We start from the raw sequence: 25,951 nt of genomic DNA on the forward strand, positions 1-25,951 counted from the left end.
TCACCTTTGAGCATCAAGCTAATACAGAAACCATCCCGTAATTAGCCAACTAGAGGCCAAGCCCAAGAGTGTCCTCATAAACCATACGAAGTATGCAGCAGGAAGCAGGTGCTAATCCCATGCTCGGTCAATACAATTAAATATTTAAAACATGGACTAAAGTGTCTCCTATACTCATGTAACAATGATACTGTAGACAGGGAATTAAGCCAATGTTGCACCGATTCGTCTATTGGTTGCCATCTCCCGTGCCGGAAACGTTTCGGGGACGGGTACCGCTTGGAAACGTCCTAGCCGTAGAAGTGTAGAGGGAACCTGCATTATTTTCAGCTGACAAAATTTCAAATGCTTATGAGAGGCTTGTTGCTGATGGATGATGTAGGTTCTGATTAAATCGAACTGAGATGGGTAATAACTTAAGCTACTTGCACTTTATTTTGAGTTGGTTTTTCATCTCCTGTATTTTGATTACACTAGCAGAAATCAAACTAGGAATTAACAAAATTGGAGTAGTGTTTTAGAAAGCTTAAGAAACTTACTACTTGTAAAAGCAAGTTTAAATGACATACTTCGTATGTCCGTAGTATTAGAAAATTTGTGTGGGATACATTATGGTACATTACATATAATCTCAACCGGAATTCAACTGCAGTTATAACAATTCATATAGGAAGACAAATAAATTGATTCAACATCAAACAATGTCAATAACAAAAATGATACAATGACACAATAATCAAAAACACCATCTAAATATACATAAACTCGCCTCCTCGAACAGCATTAGCAGCACCACGCCTCTCTTCCTCAAGCTCCTTTTCCCTCTCCTTCCAACTCTCATACTTATGATCATCCGTCGGCAACTCGTGCCGACAAATCGGGCACGAGTTATGCTCATCCAACCACGGCTTCAAACACGGCGGATGAAACAAATGTTTACACGGCATTTCCTGCATTTCATCTCCCACTCCCAATTTCTCTTTACATATACAACACTCTGCCCCCTCTTCACCAATCTTCTCCTTCACCATCTCCTCGCTTTCGAGTTTAATCACCGGCAACTTCTCCACCACCTTTTTACTCGCAGGCGGCGCAACCCTTCCAGTCGTTCCCTCCATTGGTGGGAGCAAATCTTCTAGATTATCAAGCATTGACACATCTAAACTTTCGACCAATCCCCTCATTAAACTCCCCACGACTTCATCATTGCTACTATCACCATTTTCACCGGCGGTTTGCGACTGCGCAGCGAGCGCAGTTAACAGATTCTGTTGCACAAGCCAATTGGGTTGCGCAGGCTCCTGATCAACCGTCAAATGACCTTCAAAGAGGTACCCACCTCTACGATTCGATTGCGAAACTCTCTCACCTCCATTTTCAGGGTCTTCTTGATTTAGGGTTTGTTGGAAGTGGGTGATGCAGGAATTGAGGTGGGTTTTCTCAGCGGGGTTGACGCTGAGGCGGTCGGCGGTCTCGAGGAGGTCGACGCCGGCGAGGAGGTAAGCCGGGAAAGTGTAGCGAGTGCGGATTACGGTTGCGACGCGTGAAACGACGTCGTAGAAGAGTTTCTGGGTTGAAGGAGAAGAGGTGGAGTAGGATTGAAGAAGGAGGGATTTGATTGATGAAACTGCTGATTCGAATGTTTGCTTTTTGTTTAATTGTGTTCGGAGTTGTTGCAATTGATTGGTTAGTTCTTCGTCAGAGGGTTTTGATGAATTTGACGCCATGATTTGATTGGGTTTTTGAGGATGAACCCTAAAATTGAGAAAAATGACTTGGGGATTTTGAGAGATTTGAGGGTTACTCAATAAGAAAAGGAGGAGGAAAGGAAGGGAGGAGATGAAAAGGTGAGATGGGGTTGGAGAGTTTTATAAGGTTTGTTCTTCTAATTTCTTGAGCAAGGGGACAAATAATAGGAGCTATATTCTCTATTTTGGTTTTCTTAATTTCAGGCACTTTTGTATACTTGATAACTTGAAGTTGAAGGTTTAGTCTTCAACTCTTCACTAAGGCACATTATTACATTAACAAACATGACAGTGGAGAATTTAGAGATCTCAAATTCTCAATTCAGATGATGGGATTTTGTTGGATGGGTTGGGTAAAGTAGTATGGGATATTGGCTGAAAAAATAGTTCAGTTTTAGTATATATCCACCCTGGACTTTTAATTGCAACACTTTAACATTCACATTTACCGATGCACAATTAATCCCTCGTATAGTCATATCTCTAATTATATAGATAAGTAAAATAATACGGAGTAGATGATTTTGCTCTTACAGAATACCTTGCCTCAATCCCACCTGAAAAAAGTTTTGATAATGGCCTTCATTATATCAACTTATTTATTACTTATTTTAAAAATAATAAGTTAAGATTAAATCAAATCTAAAATAATATGTTCAAATTAGATCATCTTTATATGTACATTTTTTTTATCGCTAAATATCTTTACTTTCGTAATGAAAAAAATTATTAAAATTACGGGTATGTTCTCTTCCGTTGAAATTCAGTTCAGTTCAGTTCAGCTCAGTTCAGTTCAGTTCAGCTCTTAATTTACGTCTAATGATATTGCTAATGATATAAAGCCAAATTTCATTCTTTTAAGCTCTGATTACAACAACAACAACAACAACAACAACAACAACAACAACAACAACAACAACAACAACAACAACAATAATAATAATAATAATAACAATAACAATAATAATAATAATAATAACAATAATAATAATAATAATAATAATAATAATAATAATAATAATAATAATAATAATAACAATAATAATAATAATAATAATAATAATAATAATAACAATAATAATAATAATTGAAATAATAATAATAATAATCAATAAATAATAATAATAATCATCAATAAATAATAATAATAATAATAATAACAATAATAATAATAATACTAATAATAATAATAATAATCAATAAATAATAATAATAATAATCAATAATTATTAATAATAATAATAATAATAATAATAATAATAATATTATTATTATTATTATTATTATTATTATTATTATTATTATTATTATTATTATTATTATTATGTACATTTGTATATACACATATGTATAGTAATAAATAATCAATAAATAATCAAAGATCACTAATCCGTAGTTAAAAATCACTAATTAATAAGTTCAGTTCAGCTGAGTTCAGTCAATCGGAACAGGCCCTACATATTAATAAAATACACATTAATACGAATCCGATAAAGCCCTATTTGATATATTTTTCCTTTATAGATTATCGTAAACCTAAATGTAAAGTTTAGTCAAATTAGATCAAAATTAAACACGCCCTAAGTCAATATCACTTACTCCGTATGAATCTATGATATTAGTATAAAACAAATAAATACGAAGTATATAAAAGTATAAAACATAGGCAAACGTGTGCACCGAAAACTCTTCAAAAAGCAAATACTATTACCGATTACTTTTATATGCAATTTTGGAATATTTTATCTCTCTTAAATAATATTCCCTCCGTCCCTGATTGATAGTCACTTTTGCCATTTTTGGTGACTCGAAATGTTAATCACATTTGCTTTGTTTCAAATACCATTAATATTATTTTTATTACCAAAATTCTCTAACATTTGCAAAAATATTTGTGCAAATTTAACTTTCCCAAGTACTTTAATTACTTTCTCTCTCTATTTTTTTGCATGTTCAATGTAAATTTACTTTTTCAATATACTTTCTTTATTTAACCTTAATTCCCGTGATTTGTTAGCAAAAATGACTATCAATCGGGGACGGAGGGAGTACTTTAAAGCATACTCCCTCCGTTTTTAAATAATTACTCCATTTCTCTTGGACACGCATGTCGATGCTAATATTTGATCACTAATATCTTTAATTATTAATAAGTATAAATTCTAACAATTGAAAATTAATAATCTATTCATTGAGATGATTCCAACAAATACCCACAAGACTATATTTTTTCTTATGTATAAATCACAAACATTAGTCAAAGTAGGATAAATGAATAGTGCAAAAAATAGAAATAGAGCAAGTATTTAAAAACGAAGGGAGTATAAAAGTAATCAGAGGTAGTAGAAACAATTTTATGACATAGAAGAATTACTACCTCCATTACAGATTATGTGCAACGATTAGATATTTTTCCTCTCTATTTTATGTCAAATCGTTGCACATAACCTAACGGAAGTATTATTTTATTTCATCATCTTTTGTTGGTTAAATTTTATTAAAAAAAAAAAAAAAAAAAAAAAAGTTCCAGCCAACTATTCAACGCTCTCAAAGTCTCAAAGAAACTTCATAATCTTCTTATGGTAATTCTTAATATGGCCCCAAATTCCTTTACGATTTGTTTGGATGGAAGGAAATAGAGAGAAAGAAAAGGAAGGGAAATGGAAAGATGAAATATCTTTCATTTGGATAACAAATGAGGAAGGGAATTGGATGGGAGAGAAATGGAGGGATTAAATTGTTGAAAATTGATCTCTCCAACAATAGAGAGATTTGGAAGGAAAATTCAACATTCTTCCCTCCCCTCCCCTCCCCTCCCTTTCCCTCCCATCCTCTTCTCCTCCCTCCCCTCTTTTCCTTTATCCTTTTTATCCAAACACTGTGTAAGGATTTTCCAAGCTTTAGATGAAGCTAATCAAGCATTGCATTCCATTCCATATCCTCTTCAAAACCGAGGAATATAAAACCACCCCTAGTGTGCTCACCATCACACTCAAAGAGCAAAAAGACTCTTAAAATTACAAACTTCAGATAAAACTAACTTCCAAAATTAAAATACTACCTCCGGTCCAAATTACTCGCAACGTTGGGGTATTATTTGTGAGATATAAAATATTTCAAAGTTGCGAGTAATTTGAACGGAGGTAGTAAGAAATATCACTTCAAATGCAAGAGACTACAACAACAAACAAAGAAAAGTTCAGACTGCAAAATAGGCAACCGCAACACTGCAATTATTTCATAATCTTAATCTCATTATGTTGACTATCAATGACGCATCACGTCATTACAAATTGTATCAAAGTTACGCTCAAATTTAAGAGATAAGAAAAAAGTGATTTCGATAATTATTCCAAGAAAAAAAAAAAACTGTCGCACATCAAGTCATTTTCCCATTTCATTCCCAAGAAGCTACCCTGTGTTAAGTGTTTCAGCTGGCTCTTCTAGCTTCATCAGCAAAAAGAACCAAGCAAAGTTTTGATACAAAGCTCACTTGAGACCTTAGCCTTTCTGCAATGCTCAGTCAAACACTGCTTCCTGTTTTAAAAAAGGTTCAGGTTCAGTAGTTTCAGAAGCGGACTCAAGTGCAATGATATTGCTTTGTCACTCTTCCATTTGAAGAAATAAACAATATAAAATGAAGATATACCTCTGATCTGCTTGTACAGCTCCCGGCCTCCCTTGATAGGGGCAGACCTCTTGTGCATTTTTGCCCTGATGAATTAGCGAATATCACTACCAACACTGAAATATGAAATTTTACTTGCTAGGGAGTAAAGGCTCAATGAAAAGATATGAACAGGAACCCAATTCTAATCCTTTTTTCTTATAAAGATAAAATCCATACTCCAATCTTAATGCTTGCAATCAAGCAGGAATGGTCAAACTAAGCAACCAAGCAGAACTTATCAATGAAAGAAGTATATCCCAAACTCCCAATACACAACTAATTATCATTAGACCTTTACCTTTAATTTCTTATCCTTGTGAATGCACTCTTTCAAACCAGCGAGACAACCAATGTGATCAAAAGGTGCCTGAATGTGAACTAGAGCTATAAGATTTGCAATTTGCATAATCTCACATTCTCAGAAGTGACAAGATAATTTAATATGCAAAAATGGTTGGAAACAAAGAGTTCAGTTAAAATTCATTGAGGCCTTCCAAATATGCTGAATGCCTAAAAGGAGAAAAAATACACAACTCCCACTCGTAGTATAAACCAATAAAAATAAATACCTCATTGAGTAAACCATTATCATCCTGTAAACAGTTTATTTCACATTGCAAGGTAGCATGAAACTAATTATAACAGCACAATGATGAAATAGAACATTACTTTTAAACCTTTATTTTTTTTTAGTAACCAAGAGGAAATTATTTAAAACCTTTGTCAAATCTAAGTATCTAACAGAAACTAAAAGATTGAGATATTAACCAGAAACACACCTAAAAGCAGGTATACAAAGCTCAGATGACTTGAAAACTTCACCATGCTCTGCAGTTCCAATTGCATAGAACCACCCTACAAAGCAAAATAAACATGTTCAATTGCAACGGAACAAATGAACTTATAAGCCTCTACAACTCTTCGAAGAAACATAATTACTAGTACCTCAAATGAGTAGTTTTCAACAACGGAGCTCAAATTTGGAGCATATCACACTTATATCCCTAGTAGATGCCCTCTTCTTCCTAAGGAGTAGTAGACTAGACACTGGACAACCTGGTGTAATGTCCCTTCAAAGGCCACATGATATCATGATCTTAGCAGCAATACATAGAGTCATAGAATAGTCTGCAAACAGGACCAAGGTGTAATGCAAGGATCAGTAACCTACTCTCAGATCACGCATAATAATTGTCAATCAACAACAGAGAAGACTAGCTGCTTTAAGCATCATCAACTTGACAATTTCCTAAATATTATTAAGAAAAAACTCATGAGTTTAAAGAAAACCAAGGTAGTTAATTTGGATGGTGACCGAAAGCTATTACAGATATCAAAGACCGAAGATAAATTTATAAAATTTAAAGATTCAGAGATGCTAGATACGATGAAAGAATTACATAATGAATTAATACCAGAGCTCAATTATGATCATTCTCCATTGCTACCATGAGTCCATGACCCTAGATCCTGGTCCAAGAACTTTATTAATGACAATATTCTGCAGCAAAGACAAAGATATAATTTAGAAGCATAAAAAAAGCCATGCACTTTGAAAATTAAGATTCTATTGCTCATTTTGAGAAGTGCTGATGAGATAAATAAATACTTTTCATATATCTTCAACAGTTAGCACCCATACATCAGACATTCAGAGAGGAATCATAAGTCAAAAATGTATGCAACCTTAATTAGTAAAATGTTTGTTCCCAGTAAACCAGTCGACATGAGGTCAGATAATGCGTATCATCCTAATGCATCAGATGTGTCCTCAATTTTCACTTTATACTTGCAGAAAACATTTTGGTATTCAATCAACTGAATAGTTAGTACACCACCCAATCTTATCCAAATAACATCATGCATCATCTAAAGAGCAGTTGAACAAACACATGTAATAGTGAAAGAGCCGGGAGAGGGCAAGTCATTTCACAGAAATGGAAGGCTTTCCTCATGATCGAGATCCTATTTCCAGACACCAAAATTTCAAACAAACTAAATTGCCCCGGACCACCACAATCAATATACATTTGCATTAAGTTAGATGGGTGAAACTTAGAGTCAGACATTTGCAGAAGAAAGAAAAAGATTGATATGGTTCTTCTCCCAGCTCTACATGCTTGTTTCTAGGGAAGTAATTCTAATTCCCGGGATATCACCTACCACTCACCTTTTTGCTCAGTCCTTATGCACAGAGCCACAGACACGCAGTTAACCTAAGCAATAGCAACAACTGAATTGGTTATGCAAAGTGAAGGTTAATGTTCTAAGTTCTAACATACTTTGACGAACTCATCAAAATTGCCGAGAACTCGTAATGATACATCAGTAAAATTCTCAGATTTTTTACTAAGATCATAAGCACAAAAAAAGAAAAATGCATCACATCAAGAATCTAGAACAAATGCAGTTGAAATTAGTGATGGTTCAAGGTCTCAGTACAGTATCCTCCTGTTCAATACTGAATTTGCAAGCTTTGTAACTTAAATGGCTTACCTACTATTACTACCTAGTACCTATAGTGTCTAAAATCTGTGGAAAACATTAATAATTGTTGATAGTTTATACTAACAATAAGGGGGTAACGAAGCTCCTGAGATGGATGGGGATAATGGAGAAGTCCCTGCAGTATGCAGCATCACCAGCATTTGAAGAACCAACTTCTAGCGGATGGTAGGTAGTAGAGGCCCCATTATTTTAGACACTGACTCTATTTCGAAAAACTTTAAATAAATTCAGTCTGTAATTTAATTACAGAACAACTTCAAAATTAATGGCTGCTAATGTGAATTAGGAAAAGCTTTTGTAGATGAGTTCTCAGAGATGCAGGGATAAAGATATAAGGAATTATTTATATTAATCTTGAAATTAAGTAGACTATAAACGATGTCAAAGGAAGAATTTCAGCAGTCAGCATGGCAACATTACGCTAACAGAACAGAAAAGAAAAAAAAAAAAAAAAAAAAAAAAGCTCAGTGTCCTCACTTCTTTATTTATTTTTTTTTTTTTAATGTGACTCACTGCACTCCAGTGCAATCTCCTGTTCAAAATATAAATAGCAAAAGATGCTGGAGCCAGCTAATTCCTTCAGAGACATTGAAGCCACTATTATTACTAAATTTAATATTGTCAGTTGACTCCAAAACTACTTTTATATATATATATATATAAATATATGTGTGTGTGTGTGTGTGTGTGTGTGTGTGTGTGTGTGTGTGTGACAACTGGTCTGAGATTGAAATGCATGTTCTTATGGTTTTACCTTAAAAGCTTAGTAATAATTGTCTTCACCTCTGCCATTTTAACACTCTCTCCTTTAGCCTCTTTGTACTCATAAAGTTTTAGGGTTTAGTTTCTGTAAGGGCTTTTTTCAAATTAAAAAGTTTTGTGTTGGCATTCTTGGCAATCAATTGCCTAGATAAACTTCATACCTCCTGATCTTCCATGTAAAACAGAAGACCTGCAGCACTCAGCACATGTAGCAACATGCAAATTAAAAGGGACCGGTATAAAAACCAAATTCTCATGAGAATAAAAGGTTACACCCACAACTTTGACAATTTTCAATTCCAGGAGCTAATTCACAACAGCCAAAGAAGACATTCTCATCTTTGTTGCACTTATGCCTTCATCATTTTCAATCTCTAATTATGAATTCAGTAAGATCATATGACTAATATTGAAGCATTGAAAGCTAAACACAACAGCCTTTTAAAAAGGACTTCTAAACCGATCCCGGAACCAACTGTACTGACATAATATAATCTAAAGCCTAAAGTTGCATTTAAGGTTCTAAAGCATGCACCTATCGTACAATAACCTAAGTTGTAAGAAGACAGATTGAAGATGGATGAGGGTTGTAAAAATGCATGATGGATATCAAAGCAACAGGGAACCTACCAACTAGGCATTAGGTGAGAGGTGAAGCCTTCGCAAGGCTATCTAAAAGAAATATTCATTGAGAATCTTATGTTACTAAATAAGCAGCAAAATCACAAAACTTCTCCATAGCATTGTGTAGAATCCTACATACAAAGAGCACTGAAATTCCTAAACATTATAAAGGCAGTAGCAACATAGCATAACAAGCTACCAAGGTGCATATCTTTTATTACCCAGCCTCAAAGCACCATAGAGCTAATCATCCTCAGCAACTTAGTACCCCATTAGTGAAAAATAATATGTTGCACCAGGGACCACACATGCTTTATGGTTCCGAATGGACAAATAATATATAACAATGAACATTTAGTTAACAAAGTTATGAATATGTAACTGGTATAATTCAGTATAATTCAATATTATGTACATTTGGTTCATATATTATGAACAAATAGTTAAGAGATTACGAACACTTTTGTTATTACTTCAGCAATGAATCAAAAATATAATTCATAATTATAAAAATTGAAAATATGGTCATATCATAATCATTGAAGTATATGTTCAATATATTAAAAGTTGAAACTATCTGTTCATCCAGGATCACAACATGATCTCAGGTGCAAGACATAATATCTGCTCCATTTCTTATCTAATACTCCCTCCGTTTTTTAACAAGTATATGTTAAATATATTGAAAAATTATCCTCTTTCTTATCTAATACTCCCTCCGTTATTTGAAAAGTGCTCTATTTCTCTTGGGCACATATGCCAATGCAAAACTTTGACCAATAATATCTTTAATTATCATTAAGTATAAATTATAACAATTGAAAATTAATAATTTATTCACTAATAAATTTATACATATTTTTTCTTATGTATAAATTACAAACATGGGTCAAAGTAGGACAAGTGAATATTGCAAAAGGTGCTAATGGAGCACTTGTTAAAAACGGAGGAAGTATTGAGCATATAGCATACCTCATCAAGACCACGTCTGATCTACCCAATGCAACAACAGAGCTGGTTGCTTATTCTTCCAAAGTCACACCTGTGACAGTTAACAAATTTGGAATTGAATTATATATCAAGACTTATAACTGATCAATTGATCAGATGCAGCAAACTTCCAGCACCAGTTTATCTATCATCATGAACAATTTTTATTGATACCTAATTTTTCTACAAAATTTATATAGCACCTGCACTTATGCAGAAGCTCTTAAGTAATATGATTCTCACTGGAAGTCCTGCTCAACAACAAAGTAGTGCCCTAAGCATTAGCCAAAGTAGCCCTTATAATGTGTGTATTAACTTAAGATTACTAGAAGTTTTATTGTAATTACTATAAGTTTTATTCTAAATGTATGACAAAAGCAAATTTAAAGATCAAGCATGAATAAGTATGGACTTATCAAAATACCTTACCAATTCAAAACACAAAGCTTCTGTTGATACACCGAACCTTCATTCGGGTGAATCCAAGGGGAACAAATTAGCCAGCCACCGCTGATTCCTGCATGTATAAATGATACTGCCAGAGTGACTTTGTTCTTTGTTCAAGATGAGTATCTAGGTCATAACCCATTGAATCCATTTTGCCTAGAATATCAAAAGCATGATTCACAAAGGCTTTAGAACGCAGGAGAGCGCAAAGTAACCTATTGCAAACTGATGGCTCCACCACTGTCCCTTTTTCTAGAGTATGAAGGAAAACATTTACAGCCAGATCCAATTTTGATTGTGAGCAGAGAGTCTGTATTAGCTTCCTACAACTCGATGAAGCCACAGTGACACCAAATTCTAGAAGAACGTTAAAAATCTTCATAGCGTCATCTACTCTATCAACTCGACATAGCCCTATTAACCATGTTGTATATGGTCCCACGTCAAAGTTGTTCAACTTAAAATCCATTTCCAGCAACCCTCGGACTGCATCCTCCAATTCTCCTCTCTCAAATTGTTCTTCAATCAGTTTAATTGCTTCATCATCCCGATTTTTAAGGCTTCTAAGGTAATCCAGCCACAGAGAAAAGGAAATTGAAACCTTCCTCTTGCGGGATAACCAAGTCATTATTGTCTTATAGACATCAGATTGGGGCAAACACCCACTCTTCATCATATCATTTAGCAAACGAATTGCTTCCTCTTCTTTATCAACTTTATAAAGCCCATCAATAAGGGTTCCATAAGTTACACAATCAGGAGATAATCCCTTGAATTGTAATTCTTTAAGAAGCTTGAAAGCTCCGTTAATGTTTTTATTCTTGCACAGATCATTTATGAGGATATTATAAGTAGTAATATCAGGTAAAACACAATTATCAGTCAGCTTTATTAAAATTCTATATGCCTTTAGATACAACCCTGAATCGCATAACCTAGCAATCAAGTTCTGTAGGCTTTCTCTGTCCAGTGCACGGTCAGTGCATTGAGAAAGATGAAGAAACAAAGAAGGATTTGTACCTATCTCCATCTTATAAAACAAGAGACGTGCTTCCTCAAATTCTCCAGCCTTGCATAGCCCATCAATGAGTGTATTGAATGTTATAACAGAAGGAAAGCATCCAGCTTTCTCCATCTCTTCAAAGATTTGCTTAGCTTCCTCCACCTTTCCATTTCTGCAAGCGCCATATATGAGGTGGTTATAAGTACATGTGTCAGGGAAGCAATTGTTCTCTGACATCTCATGCTTAAGGGACTGTGCATCCTCCAAGAGACCCATTTCACAGAACCCTCTGATCAATGCATTATAACATTGAGTATCTGGAACTACACCTCTTTCCGTCATCTCTTGAACCATTGTCCAAGCATCCTTAATCTTTCCTGCCTCTGTAAAACCTTGAATCATAATAGTGTATACTTTAAGATCAGGAGTTAAATTTTCCTCACATAGTTTCCGAAACCACGAGTTAGCTTCCTCAAATCTCCCAACTCTAAACAAAGCGTAAATAATACAGCTATAACTTTTAATCCCTAATGTATACCCTTGATCCTGAAACGACTTCAATAGCCCGAATACTTCATCAATCCCACCCGTCTTGCAAACCCCCGAAAGCATAGCATTATATGTAATTGAATCAGGAAGGCACCCACTACTTATCATTTTATTCAACAAAACTTGAGCATCATATGTCCTATTAGCTAAACACAAACCCGAAAGTACAATCGTATAAATTATGGTATCAGGAGATATCCCACTCCCTATCATTTTATCAAACATATTAAGGGCATCTTCGATCTTCCCAAGTTTACAGTAACAATCAATCAAAATGCTATAGGTAGCTACATTAGGACTACAATCTAACTTCAACATTTGATGATACAAAGATAATGCCAACAAAAACACCTGTTTTTGCACCATGATATGAATAATCGCATTGTAAGTATGAACATCAGGTTTACAATCATAATCCTTCATCTTACCAAACGATTCGACCGCCTTTTCTGGATTGCCCGCCTTCCAATAACCTGACATCAACACGAAAAACACCTCAGCTGGGACATCAAACCCACATTGCTTAACCTCATCTAGGGTTTCCCAACAAAGATCAAACCCACTATTCTCCTTCAAAATCATATCAATGACCAAATCATTCAAACTCCTAGCTCGAAGCGACCTCCGATTCATTGCCCAGATATAAAATCGAAACCCCACTTGAAAATTTGGGGGTTTTGTCATGATTGATGACACAATACGATGATTGAGAATGTCGGCAACTGGATCAAGAAATTGTTCAATGGGGTTAGAATTCTCAAGAATTGAGATAATTTGGGTCAATGGGTCGGATTTTTCAGTGGATAGACGTGATTGAATCAGCTTGCTAAAAGATGCGAAATGCCCGAAAAAGGGACGCTGAATCAAAGTAGCTACTCTCATAGTAGAAAATCTAGGTTTTTGCAGAGGTTTTGGGATTAGAAAATTGATGAATGAGAGAAATTAGGGAAAATGGGGAATAAAGGTTGATGATTCATGTTCGATTTCTGCCACCGAGAGTGAGCATTGCGACGGCGGTGGGCGGGTGGGCGACGGTAGTTGGACGGAAATGGGGGCGGCGGAAGGTGGTGGCTGAGGTTTGGGGCAGAGAGCAAGTTAATTGTTGGTGCTATTTTGATAATGGAGAAGGGGGCTGGCCTTGTTCTAATGAAATCCTTTTTTTTAGCAGTGACAGTAAGCCCATTTCAATTTTTTTTTATTTTTTTTTTTTGGATGTAATGGAGCACTATTTTGGAGTGGCTAGTTAAAAAGGGATTTTCTAAACCTCTAATAAAGCACGTTACAGCTCAAAGGAGCAAGCCTTGAGCATCCGAAGACTATGATCTGTGATGAAGCTCCGAAACTCTCACATTTGCACTGTTTAGCATGTTTTGAAGATTGTACCCCCATCCCTCGTTTAAATCATTGTATTAGTTCTATTAAGAGATTTAAACTCTCTCCTAGTCCTTATTTGTATGACTTTGGTAGTCTCAAGTATGTTGGGAGCTAGTCTCCTTTTCTCCGCTGTCAAAAACAAAAAAAAAAAAAAAAAAGCTCAAGGATGGTATTATTATCTATTGTTGTTTCCTATGATTCTATGAAACTCTCTCCAAGCCTATCTTTCTCTGGTTTCCTAGAATCCTTTATATAGCAAAGTATTCACACTCTCTATCGACACTCTATTATGACATAGGATTTAACCATTGCAATTTTTTAAACATGACTATGTTATTTTTTTTACGCAATAGGGAAATATATATTACATTATAGTGGCTTTGAACCACGAGTTCAAAAGAAAAATATATATTACATTATAGTGGCTTTAAACCACAAGTTCAAAATGAGAATAGGAGGGTGCATGTGTAGCAGCCTTAGCCTATTCAAAAGCATAGTAACATAGCTAATAAAGTTAGTATAATAGTTAATAGAAGTTTGCAGAGACTTCACAAAAAGTGATTCTAAGTAAACACATTTAGAGCAAAATATTGCAGGACATATCATCATCATTAGCTTCAAGCAGCATCCATGTAATCTGGAATTTCATGAGCATAAGTATCAAACAGCTCAACATAAGGATAGAAGTAGTTCTCTTTTCTCCAGTTCTGACCTTGGATCTTCCCATGGCTACAAGCTTATCAGCAACCATATTCACAGATCTGCTAGCATGGAAAACAGTTATCGTCCAGTTCCTCTCAAGGAGATGACAGGGTAAAGTCGTATCCCCTAATCAAAAGTAATTCCTAAATCCTCTAACTAATGTAGATAGGGAAGTAGGGTCGAATTCACAGAGAAACGAGTCTCTCTATTCCTAATTAATTAATATAATCTAAATTATAAAGTAACCAAAATATAATAATCGAAGGAAACTAAACTATTAAGAGTAAAAGTGGGAAAGAATAAAAGTAGGAGGAGAAACAATGAATTAAAGGGCCTAGGGCATAGGTTCACCAATAAATAATATTCCAGGGTAAAACATAATAATCAATTATCAATGCACACATTAATCAGATCATAAAGGGCTTTCGCTACGTATTACAATCACACAATTAATTTACCGGTATTAAATCTCATCTCTCGAATCTCGACTTAACCATTTATAAATTAACCTGCCTATTGAAACTAGACCTAAACATCAATTCTCATCTGTTGAATCTCGAATCAATATTGTTAAACTCATGCATAAGAGATCTGCGCAAATCTAGTCACAGAGCATTCAATCAATCAATAGGAAATTAATCTAGCATTGACAATTAACAACAATAAATTACCCCTTCATATTATTTATGGATCTCCACAAACCCTAGAAATAAAACTACTCACACATAATTAAATCTGAACAAATCAAAGTAATAAAACAAAACATGATCAAAGGAATAAAATAAATAGCTAAGATTAAGAGAAGAGAAATCGTTACTAAATAAATCTGGAATTAAGAATAAAGTTAAGAACAAAGTATATGAGAGAGAAACTAATCTAAAAGCTAAGTAAAGAGAGAAAATCTAAAAGAGAAGGTAATTAAAACTACGTACAAAAAATCGTACTTAAACCTCCCTAAAACAAATCCTAATTGAAAACTAATCAGATCCCCTAAAAAACACGCACCCGATCGGGCGAAGGGCCGCCCGATGGGGCCCGCCTTTTTCTCTATGTACTCTTCTAAACATCCGCGCCCGATCGAGCTAGCAGCTCACCCGATCGGGCGCGCCTTTGGCCACGCACCAGCACACTCTCACGCGCCACGCCCGATCGAGCTAAACTTGCCCGATCGGGCCCTTGCTTCACCTCGAGGCTTGGAACTTCGATTGGGCTTATTTCTTCGGCCTAATCTGGATATCCACTTAGGGTCTTGATCATTCGGTCCAAATACCTCGGTATCCTGATTACCGAGCCCTTAATTACCGGCTTGATGACTCTAACCGACCTTGTGCTTCAAAGATGGTCGTGCTCCTCTAATTTCCGTAGTTGATCCATGAAAACCCGGGAAAATGCTCCAAAAGTGTAATTTCCTGCAAAACTCAACCAAAACTACGAAAACACTATAAAACACTAATTAGTAATAAAAGTGGCTCAAAAGAGCCAAAAACACTACTAATTATGACCAAGGGACGGGGGTAAAATACTATATAAAATAGACATATCAGGAGAGAAGCCACATCCTTAATGATGTTGCCCAAGTCACTGTCCTCATAAGTTTCTGGTTGCTTCAACATCTTGGTAAGAGCATCTGCATCGGTTTCCAGCTTAAGATACTGAATCTTCCTTTTCCAAGCTATTAGAAGTCCTTCCCTTATAGCATTAAGTTCAGCAGCAATTGCACTTATGGCATTGAAGTTGACAGTAAAGCCTTCCTGTCACAAACCCCTATCACATCTTATAACTCCTCCCCCTCCAGCTTTGTCAAAGGTGAACCAGGATCCATCTGTGTTGCCTTGAAATAACCTCTCTGATGAGGAACCAATTTTCTGCCGATTGTAGCACTAGAAGAGGTTGGGATATCCACATTACCCTGCTTTAATTTAAGACAGTAAAGATAATCAACTTGGAACGTGTTAAAGGTAGATTTTATAAAAAATCATTTTTTGCTCAAAAATAGTCATGTTCCTAGTTTTCCAAATATCCCAAATAGCAATCATAAAAACTGTTTTCCAAGAAGATTTACTACTGAGATTTAAAGCAATCCAGTCCGCAAGATTAGAGTTGTAAAATTTTTGTAAATCGACAGCAGTTTAACCAAACTTTTAAAAAATCAAAGACCAAAAGGCTGTGGAGTTTGGGCAATCTATGAAAATATGTATGGAATCCTCTATAGGTTCCTCACATCTCATACAGATGGGGTCAAAACAAAATATTTTTATCTTAAGAGAAGCTCCTATAGGTAAAATCACTACTAGAAAACAGTGAAATAACGACAAAAATTTTCCGTCGTTAAAACCCCGTTTTCCGTCGGAAAACCCGTTTCCGACGGAATTCCGTCGGAACTGGTTGTCGGAATACAGTTTGTTGGAAAAACGCACTTTTCCGACGAAAATTCCGTCGGAACCACTTTCGACGGATTTTCCGACGGAAATCAGTCCGTCTGAAGGGATTTTCGGGCCTGGGATAGTCCGTCGGAAATTTCCGACGGAAAATCCGTCGGAAAATGCTTAAAAAAACAAAAAAAAAAAGCCACCCCCACCACCAGCCACCACCGCACATCACCAACCCCAGCACAAGCCAACCTAACCCATACCACCACCCACTACCCCCACCACTAGCCACAACCGCACAACACCACCCCACCTAACCTAACCAGACCCACCACCGTAACCCACCCCACCTAACCTAACCTAACCAGACCCACCACCGTAACCCACCCCGCCTAACCAGAACCACCACCTTAATTCCTTAACCCACCCCACCTAACCATCCCAAACTGAATCCAATTCTAAAACCACCCCCCACGGCCCACCTAAACCAGATCTAAACCCACCCATTACGGTTCACCTAAACCTAACCCCCCACACCATGGACCACCTAAACCCGTCCCACCCACCACCACCACCGCCACAATTTCCTGACATAAACCACACACGAGTCCACCATCATAAAATTAAAAAAAAAAAAATTCGCAAAAACGAAAATTTAGAAGAAAAAAAAAACAACATACCTTGAATTTCATCAACAAAACCCCAAAATTTATATTTGTAAGGAACCTTAACCTTTCACATGTTCTTCCTAGAAAAGTTGGAAAGAAAAGAACTTTTAAGATTGCATAGAGGCAAGGAAGAGTTGTAAGTAGATTTAATAGTGAAACTTCCACTTTTGTCTAGGGTTCACCTAAGTCTATCAGAAACTTGAACAAGAGTAGGAAGGGGGTGGGCAAGAATTAAGGCACAAATAAGGTTGGGATACAGTCTTGAGCATCAATTAAATACCAATTATTATTATTAGGAAAATTTGTCTAAAAGGTACTTATATGTTTACCTTTTTGTGAAAAAGGGCCTTATATGTTCAAAGTCGTGAAAAAGGTCTTTATAAGTTACTTTTGTTGTGAGGAGGGACCTTGACATCGGAATATGACCACCGACTTCACTTTTCCGGCATTGACCATCATGCAATATGCAAGTGATGTTTTAAAAATGTATTTTCCTTCTTTTTTTCTCTTGATTTTAAGGAAAGAGAAGGGATTTTGAGAGAAAATTTGGGGATAGTAAGAGAGAAAATGTGAAAACTTGGGGAAAAAAATGAACGAAAGGGCCTTTTAAAAAATCACGTGCCATGTGAGTGATGGTCAATACCGGAAAAGTAAAATCAATGGCCATATTCCGATGTCAAGGTCCCTCCTCACAACAAAAGTGACTTATAAGGCCTTTTTTCACCACTTTGAACATATAAGGTCCTTCTTCACAAAAAAGTGAATATATAAGTACCTTTCTAACAAATTTATCTTATTCTTAATTATGTTGGACACATGCCAATGACCCTTAGAATTAGGTATATAAATGTTGGGGGTAAGATATAAAGGACAATCACCAATCCAATGGTGAAACCAAAGGGAGGTGTCCTCCCCATTTCCAACATTAATAATGATTCCAAATTTAAGAATATCCCTTCTAGCCAAAATATCCTTCCAAATAATAGAGTCAATAGGTTTTAGATTATAATCTATGAAGTTGCTATATTTAAGATACTTACTAGTTAGAATTTGGACCCGTAGTTTAGAAGGTTGAGTTAATATTTTCCAACCTAGTTTAGCCATGAAGGATAGATCCCATCTTTTTAAGTCCCTTATACCAAGCCCTCCTTTAGCCATTGGATCACAAACAACCCTCCAATTTGTTCTAGGTATGTATCTAGATCTATTAACTCGGTTCCAAAGAAATTGTTTGCAACTTTTTTGAAGCTCTAGAATGACACTAGTATGTAAGACATTAGTTTGCATGGCATAAACAGGATAAGAGTTTAAAACTGATTTAATTAGACTACATCTTCCAGCCATATTCAATAATTTAGCTTGCCATCCTTTAATTCTAGCACAATCTTTATTAAGGAGAGGAAAATAATCAAGATGACTTAAACATTTATGACTAATAATTATACCTAGATATTTTCCAAAATTGGTACGTAGTATTAGCAATATTACATATATCACAAATGGATTTCCTAACATTATAATTCATCTATCTAGGGAAAATAGCTGAATATTTTTGTATGTTATAGCTAAGCCAGATATGCTTTTAAAATGGTCAAGAACTTCCATCATGACATTAATATTAGCAGTAGAAGCTTTTCCAAAATAAAAGCATCATTAGCATAAAAGAGATGAGAAATACTAATATCTCTACTAATTTTCATAGGTTTCTAAGTTCCATTATTGACTTTATCTTGTATCATACAAGAAAGACGATCCAAACAAAGAACAAAAATATAAGGAGATAAAGGATCACCTTGACGGATTGCTCTAGAAGGGTGAAAGGAGCTAGTGATTTCACTATTCCATAAAAGAGAAATAGAAGGAGAACAAATGCAACTAAGAATAAGACTAATCATATTAGATGGGATTTTAATGCCTAAGAGAGTATCTTTGATAATCCCCATTCTAAACTATCAAAAGCTTTGTTTATATCAATTTTTAAGGCCATCAAATTAGCTTTTTTAGAGGCTTTATTAAAATGATGAGCCACTTCTTTAATAATAATAATGTTTTCATCTATAGATCTATTAGGTATGAAACTAGATTGGAAAGGGCTTATAAGCTTATCCATAAAAGGTTTTATCTTATTAGAGATGCATTTAGTGATTATTTTGTAAATAGTGTTGCAAAGACCAATAGATCTAAAATCTTTCATGGAGATAGGATGATCACATTTAAGAATTAAAGAAATATAAGAATCATTAATATTACTAGGGATAGCACCTTTGGTGAAACAATCACCAACTAAACTAGTAATAGAAGAACCTAAATTTTTCCAATTTTTCTGAAAAAATAGGTTGTATTCCATCAGGCCCCTGGGGATTTGATAGGGTCCATCTGAATGAGGACATGTTTGATCTCATCTAAAGAAGGAGGCATATCAATTCCAAGAAAAGCAGAAGCATCCACGGCCTTTAGAAAGTTATAAGTTTGTAAAAGAGAATCATTTATTGGAATGCTTTTGAAAACATTAAGAAAATAGTTTCTGGCCATTTGCTTTAGTAATAGTAAATCAATAATCCACAAGCCATTATTATCTTGTAAAGTAAGGACTTTATTCCTAGTCTTTTTAATGTTGGCTAAAAGGTGAAAGTACCTAGTATTACAATCAACATTCTTTCTCCAATCTAAACCCGATTTTTGAGCCTAAATAATTCTCTCAATTATATATATATGGTTTAGATAAAAAAGTAAGTCTTTCTCTAAAGACACAAGGAAAGCTGAGTAAGATTTAGAAAGAGCAATCTGGATCCCATTAATTCTTGCTACTATTCTTTTTCTTTTTTTTTTCTAATTAGTGATGTTACCAAACACATCATGATTACAATTTTTTACATTTAATAAAAATTTCTCCTCTACCTTTCATGAAATCATAATGATGCATGTCCCAATTATGAACAAAAAAAGCATTAAAATCAAGATGCTCAAGCCATGCAGCTTTGCATCTAAAGGGGTAAGGCCCCTCTTTTCTATTTTCAAACAAAGTAATAAGAATAGGATTATGATTTGAGTGAGTTCTAGCAAGATGTAATACCTGAGTGTTTGGGTAGGTGTTCAACCAACTTGGATTCCCCAAAGCTCTGTCCAACCTTTCCTGAATAAGCTCTAAACCCTCCCTAGCATTGTGCCAGGTGAAAGGATTTCTAGAGAAGAAAAAGTCAACCAAGCATGTTGCCTCTACAAGTTTATTTAGATCAGAACATTGGTTATGCTTGAATCTTAAACCACCCTTTTTCTCAGAAGGATTAGTGACTTCATTCAAGTCACCTAGAAAAAGCCAAGGAGTATCATCTGGTGGCAGGGAGGCTTTAGATCATTCCAAAGTTTATGCCTCTCAGATGGAGAGGTGGGTGCATGCATAGCCGTAAGAAACACCTCTTTGCTATATGGGGAAAATTTAAAAAGAGCATGGAAATAGTTTCGGGTATGACCCTCAATGTAATCAACCAGTTCAACATAATTTTCTTACATCAACCAAATTCCCCCACGAAGACCATTTGGTTTAACAAATTCAATAGCATCAAATCCTAACATCCTAAAGACTTGATCTGCACGAATCCCATCACTTTTGGTTTCTAAAATGATGAAAATACTAGGTTTATGAGTGCTAATAACTTCCCATGCATGAGGAATAAATTCATTTCTAGAAGTCCCCCTAACAACCCAGAGAACAATTTTCATATTAAGATCAGGAAAAGAAGGTATCGGATTTCAACATGTGAATAAAGGATCAAACTTGTCCCACTCCTTCCAGCTAGAGGTGCAATCCATCATCACCACATCATGCATCTTCAATGGCACCACCATTAAGTTTAACTCCCTGATTGTGTTGATTGTTTCCCAGAAATTCACATCTATTTGTAATCCCACTACTCCTTTTGAGATGATGAAGATTTTCATATGGTTATCGGGGATTTTGAGGTCTTGCTCGCTATTTTCTGATGAGAGAGGTATTGTTTGAGGGTTTGGAGATGGAGGAACTAGGTTGTGTTCCTGGTAATTCGACCATGATACTTGTTGCTGGTACCATGGGCGTAGGGGTGGAGTTTGTAATGGTTGTTGAGGCTGAGGAACTGGTGGATGTTGCGGAGGTGATGATGGAAGTTGTGTCGACATAATCTTGATTATTTGGAGAAGAGTATTGTACATCATTAAGATCTTCTTCGACGTCGGAGGGGTTTCTATCGATGACCATAAAAGTGGTGGAATCGGTGGAGAAGAATTGAGTGGTGGGGTTTGAACTAAGTTGTGAATTTGAGATTGGGTCATGGTCGGGGTTAAGGATGGGCTAAACGGAAAGCGTGGAGGCGGACGAGGCGGAGTTGGGAAGGGGTTGAATGGTTGTCTCATCGACAGGGGTTGAGGTTGGTAAATTGACGATCCTTGGAGAGGGCGGTGGCGATCTGTCGTAATAGAGAGGGTGGATGGTGGTGGGGTCGATGGCAGCGTCAGGAAGGTTCTCTTGGTGAATCTCGCGCGGGCGTCGTGGTGGTTGAATTGGGGTTAATTTCTCTTTGTTTTTTTCCATTGCAAGTTAGGTTCAAGGGTTGTTGTTCTTTGTGTTGTTTCTTCTGTGAGTTTGTATTCAGAGTAGGGGGTTTAAATGGTGAGAATTGGTGGGAGAAGCTTCAAGTGCCATTGTTAATGGCGAGTCCATGTTTGCCAGGTGGCTGCTTGTTTATGTGAATAAGCTAATGGAGATGGGAGAGGAAGCGTGTAGGGAGATGGAAGAAATATTTTTTTATCTTTGGGTTTTTTTTCCAATGCTAAGTGTTTCGGGTGTTTTTTGGATTTCCTTGGATACTGGTCACGCTCTCCTGGCAATGAGACGGTCCGACCTCCAAAACAACGAATATTCCGGTTGTCGGAATATTCGCCTCTGACGATCAAGTTAGTGATCGGAACGGAAAAGGCTAGAGAGAGAAAGTAGAGAGAAGTTGGAGCTATTTAATGCTCTTTTTGTTGTAATGTCTTAATCCCCCCTCCCATCATAAATGATTGGGGTATTTATAGGGGTGAGCCTTGTGCCCCATTCTAGGGTTTGTACCCTAGAATTGCGTAACGTGATTGGCTGCGCAATCAGTGAATGCCACGTATTACTTTGGGGGCGCCGCTTTACGGCTTTCAATGATACCTCTCGGGATTTGGGCCCTGACGTTGTTAGGCCTCTTTTGCGTGCTGATTTAAGGGGAACACATGTCCTAAACACGTGGCATCTTCTCGTGACGACACGTGTCACCCTCTAACTGGGCCACGTGTCGCTACGAGATTGGCCTGAACGTTTGGGTGCTCTTGAGCTGGATACGTGGCATCTTCCCATGGTGACACGTGTCACCCTATAACTAGGACATGTGTCACTACGAGACTGGTCCACGTATACGGGGTATTTTTACCCTCAACATTATTTTCCCCTCAGAGGGGGTGGCTCGTACGCTTACAGGCCGACTCCTCTGACCTCAAATAGCCTTGGGGCGTATAAGTGTATTAGGGTTTTGACAGATTTTTGTCCGCCTGATAATTTAGAGTGAACGCCTATCTATACGAATGGCGCGGACAACGGTAGACCGTCTCGCTTTTGGAATTGCGGCCGTCTTGCCATTGCGGAGGGAGCTTTAGCTCCGTCAGCTTATTTTTTGAACGTGCTGTTTATTAGGTCGTCTTATTTTCCGCCTATTCTAACGGCGTTATCCCTTAACCCTTCAAATTCTAGGTTAAAATTTCGAATTATAACCGTTAAACTTCTTTTAGGCGGGAAAGATGAAGTTACCATCCTACCCCCATAAATTTTGCCTATATATACAAAGGTTTTGGCCTCATTTTCACACTTTGGAACTTTAATTTTCTAGAGAGAAGTCAGAGCTTTTAGAGAGAGAAAGTGCCTTTTCCTTTGAATCTTCGAGAGCTCCGCCGTGCCTTTGAGTTTTCCGGGCACATTCCTTGAGTTTTCCGGTCAACCTTCAAGACTTTCAAGTTTTCTACACATACAAAGGTAGGCCGCCTGTTTTATTTTTCTTGCATTTTCATTTCTTTATTCTTCATTTAAAATCTGGCTCAACACTCGGCTTCGTCTGTTTCTCCTCATGAGGTCGGTCGTTTGCCTGGGACTGAGGAGTCTAGAGTGGACGGAGACGAGTTGTCTCCTTCATGGAGTGGGTCCATTTCTAGTGCGTACCAACTCACTTCCACCCATTCTTCTCTGTCCCTGCAGTCGAACATGGCAAGGACGATGCAGACGCACGATCGTCATGCGGCCAAAAATCCAGACGGTAGTCTGGTGAACCCTAGGCCTCCTTATGACCCTAACAATACTAATTTAGAGACCCCTTCTTCTACTCCTACAACCGCTTCCACGGGCACTCACTGCTCGGTCGTGGAAGTAACTTCCTCTTTTGAGGAGCGCCAAAGAACTCAGGGCGATTCTATTGCGGGGGGAACGTCCGGGCGAACTCCGGGGTTGAGGTTCCCCCAATATGCCAACTCGGTCATGGATGGGGCCGATTTTCTACTCTGTGGAGGACCTCCTTCCTCTTCTCGGGCGGACGCTGATCCGTCCGTCCCTACTCCCTCAGAACTCTATCTCCGATATGGCAGGTCGGACAGGCCAAGAACTGGGGTCTCAATTAATGAACCGTCCGACCTGTCCCCTCGCAGAGCACCTCCTACTGGGAGTCAGGCGGCCGATGCCAAAGACAAAGGCAAAAGACCCCTAATTAATGAAGACATTACCTCTCCCAGGGGCGGCCGTAGCTCTAGGAGCCGCAGCTCAGCGGAGGCAGCCGATCTGGACAGAGTGCTGTCTTTTGAGTTTGGAAGCGCTCCTCAACAAGAGGAGGGGGAGGTCAAGAAAGCGGCCCAGGGCGAGGCAACGGCCGAGGAAGACGTCGCCAACACCGATAACTTTAAGGACCCGTACGCCTGTACGGTGGGTAGCACGGCCTTGGGCTACCTAAATGACAACTTTGAGGAGTACAAGGCATTCCTCTACCTTGGGGAGGGATTTGAAATTCAGCCCCCAAGGAAGTCACATGCTGTGGCTGCCTGGGAGGAAGAGAGGCCGCGCCAAAGGTCTTTTAGCGTTTACAGGGCGGCTCTAGACGTTGGACTGCACTTTCCTCTCCACCCCTTCGTCCGCACCATCCTGGACGAATACGACATTGCTCTTTTCCAGCTGATGCCGAACAGCTGGTTAAACGTTTTTGGGTATTTGGTGACGTGCATCTGCAAAGGCTTCGACAGGGGTTGAGGTTGGTAAATTGACGATCCTTGGAGAGGGCGGTGGCGATCTGTCGTAATAGAGAGGGTGGATGGTGGTGGGGTCGATGGCAGCGTCAGGAAGGTTCTCTTGGTGAATCTCGCGCGGGCGTCGTGGTGGTTGAATTGGGGTTAATTTCTCTTTGTATTTTTCCATTGCAAGTTAGGTTCAAGGGTTGTTGTTCTTTGTGTTGTTTCTTCTGTGAGTTTGTATTCAGAGTAGGGGGTTTAAATGGTGAGAATTGGTGGGAGAAGCTTCAAGTGCCATTGTTAATGGCGAGTCCATGTTTGCCAGGTGGCTGCTTGTTTATGTGAATAAGCTAATGGAGATGGGAGAGGAAGCGTGTAGGGAGATGGAAGAAATATTTTTTTATCTTTGGGTTTTTTTTCCAATGCTAAGTGTTTCGGGTGTTTTTTGGATTTCCTTGGATACTGGTCACGCTCTCCTGGCAATGAGACGGTCCGACCTCCAAAACAACGAATATTCCGGTTGTCGGAATATTCGCCTCTGACGATCAAGTTAGTGATCGGAACGGAAAAGGCTAGAGAGAGAAAGTAGAGAGAAGTTGGAGCTATTTAATGCTCTTTTTGTTGTAATGTCTTAATCCCCCCTCCCATCATAAATGATTGGGGTATTTATAGGGGTGAGCCTTGTGCCCCATTCTAGGGTTTGTACCCTAGAATTGCGTAACGTGATTGGCTGCGCAATCAGTGAATGCCACGTATTACTTTGGGGGCGCCGCTTTACGGCTTTCAATGATACCTCTCGGGATTTGGGCCCTGACGTTGTTAGGCCTCTTTTGCGTGCTGATTTAAGGGGAACAATAATTTGTATTATCTTGCTCTCTTTTCGCTAACTTTTGCCTCTTCAGCTGTCAACTCTGACCCCTAGGTCCAAACGGAAGCAGTCGTCCCCTGCCTCCAAGACGGACAAGGACGGTAGGGCGTCCAAGCAAAGGAAGACGGTCGCATCCAAGACCACTTCCACCACTGCGGTCAAGACCACGTCGCGGACTGCCTCTAAGCAGTCCAAAGGAGAACAACCCAAGCCGAGTGATAGCGGGGCCTCCAAGTCCATGGATCCGGCCGCCATGCCGGTTCATGACAAGTCCGAGAAATCGGACGTTAGGGTAAGTCGACCCCGACAAAATCGACCGGGCCAGAAGTGACTCCGCCCGTACAAAGAGTCAACGAATCTGATTGGCTTGAAGCCTCTCAGTCAGCCGGGGATCAGCCTAGCCGGACGG

General features: G+C 37.8%; 2 pseudogenes across 3 annotated transcripts; both read right to left on the minus strand.

Moving 5' to 3' along the window:
* Nucleotides 1–608: 608 nt before the first annotated feature.
* Nucleotides 609–1,850, minus strand: LOC145630575 (E3 ubiquitin-protein ligase AIP2 pseudogene; annotated as a pseudogene).
* Nucleotides 1,851–4,960: 3,110 nt separating this feature from the next.
* Nucleotides 4,961–13,515, minus strand: LOC145632011 (pentatricopeptide repeat-containing protein At1g79540 pseudogene; annotated as a pseudogene). 3 transcript variants are annotated; one of them, XR_014112444.1, is made up of 8 exons: nucleotides 10,732–13,515; nucleotides 10,285–10,354; nucleotides 6,834–6,919; nucleotides 6,364–6,546; nucleotides 6,198–6,273; nucleotides 5,717–5,785; nucleotides 5,398–5,462; nucleotides 4,961–5,285 (listed from the first exon to the last, which is right to left on the minus strand). The product of XR_014112444.1 is annotated as a pentatricopeptide repeat-containing protein At1g79540 pseudogene, transcript variant X1 (transcript). The 3 variants fall into 3 exon arrangements; XR_014112445.1 differs by having other exon boundaries at nucleotides 10,727–13,515; XR_014112446.1 differs by lacking the exon at nucleotides 5,717–5,785.
* Nucleotides 13,516–25,951: the final 12,436 nt, after the last annotated feature.

The sequence above is a fragment of the Chenopodium album genome, chromosome 5, assembly GCF_948465745.1.
Source record: "Chenopodium album chromosome 5, dcCheAlbu1.1, whole genome shotgun sequence".
NCBI lineage: Eukaryota > Viridiplantae > Streptophyta > Magnoliopsida > Caryophyllales > Amaranthaceae > Chenopodium > Chenopodium album.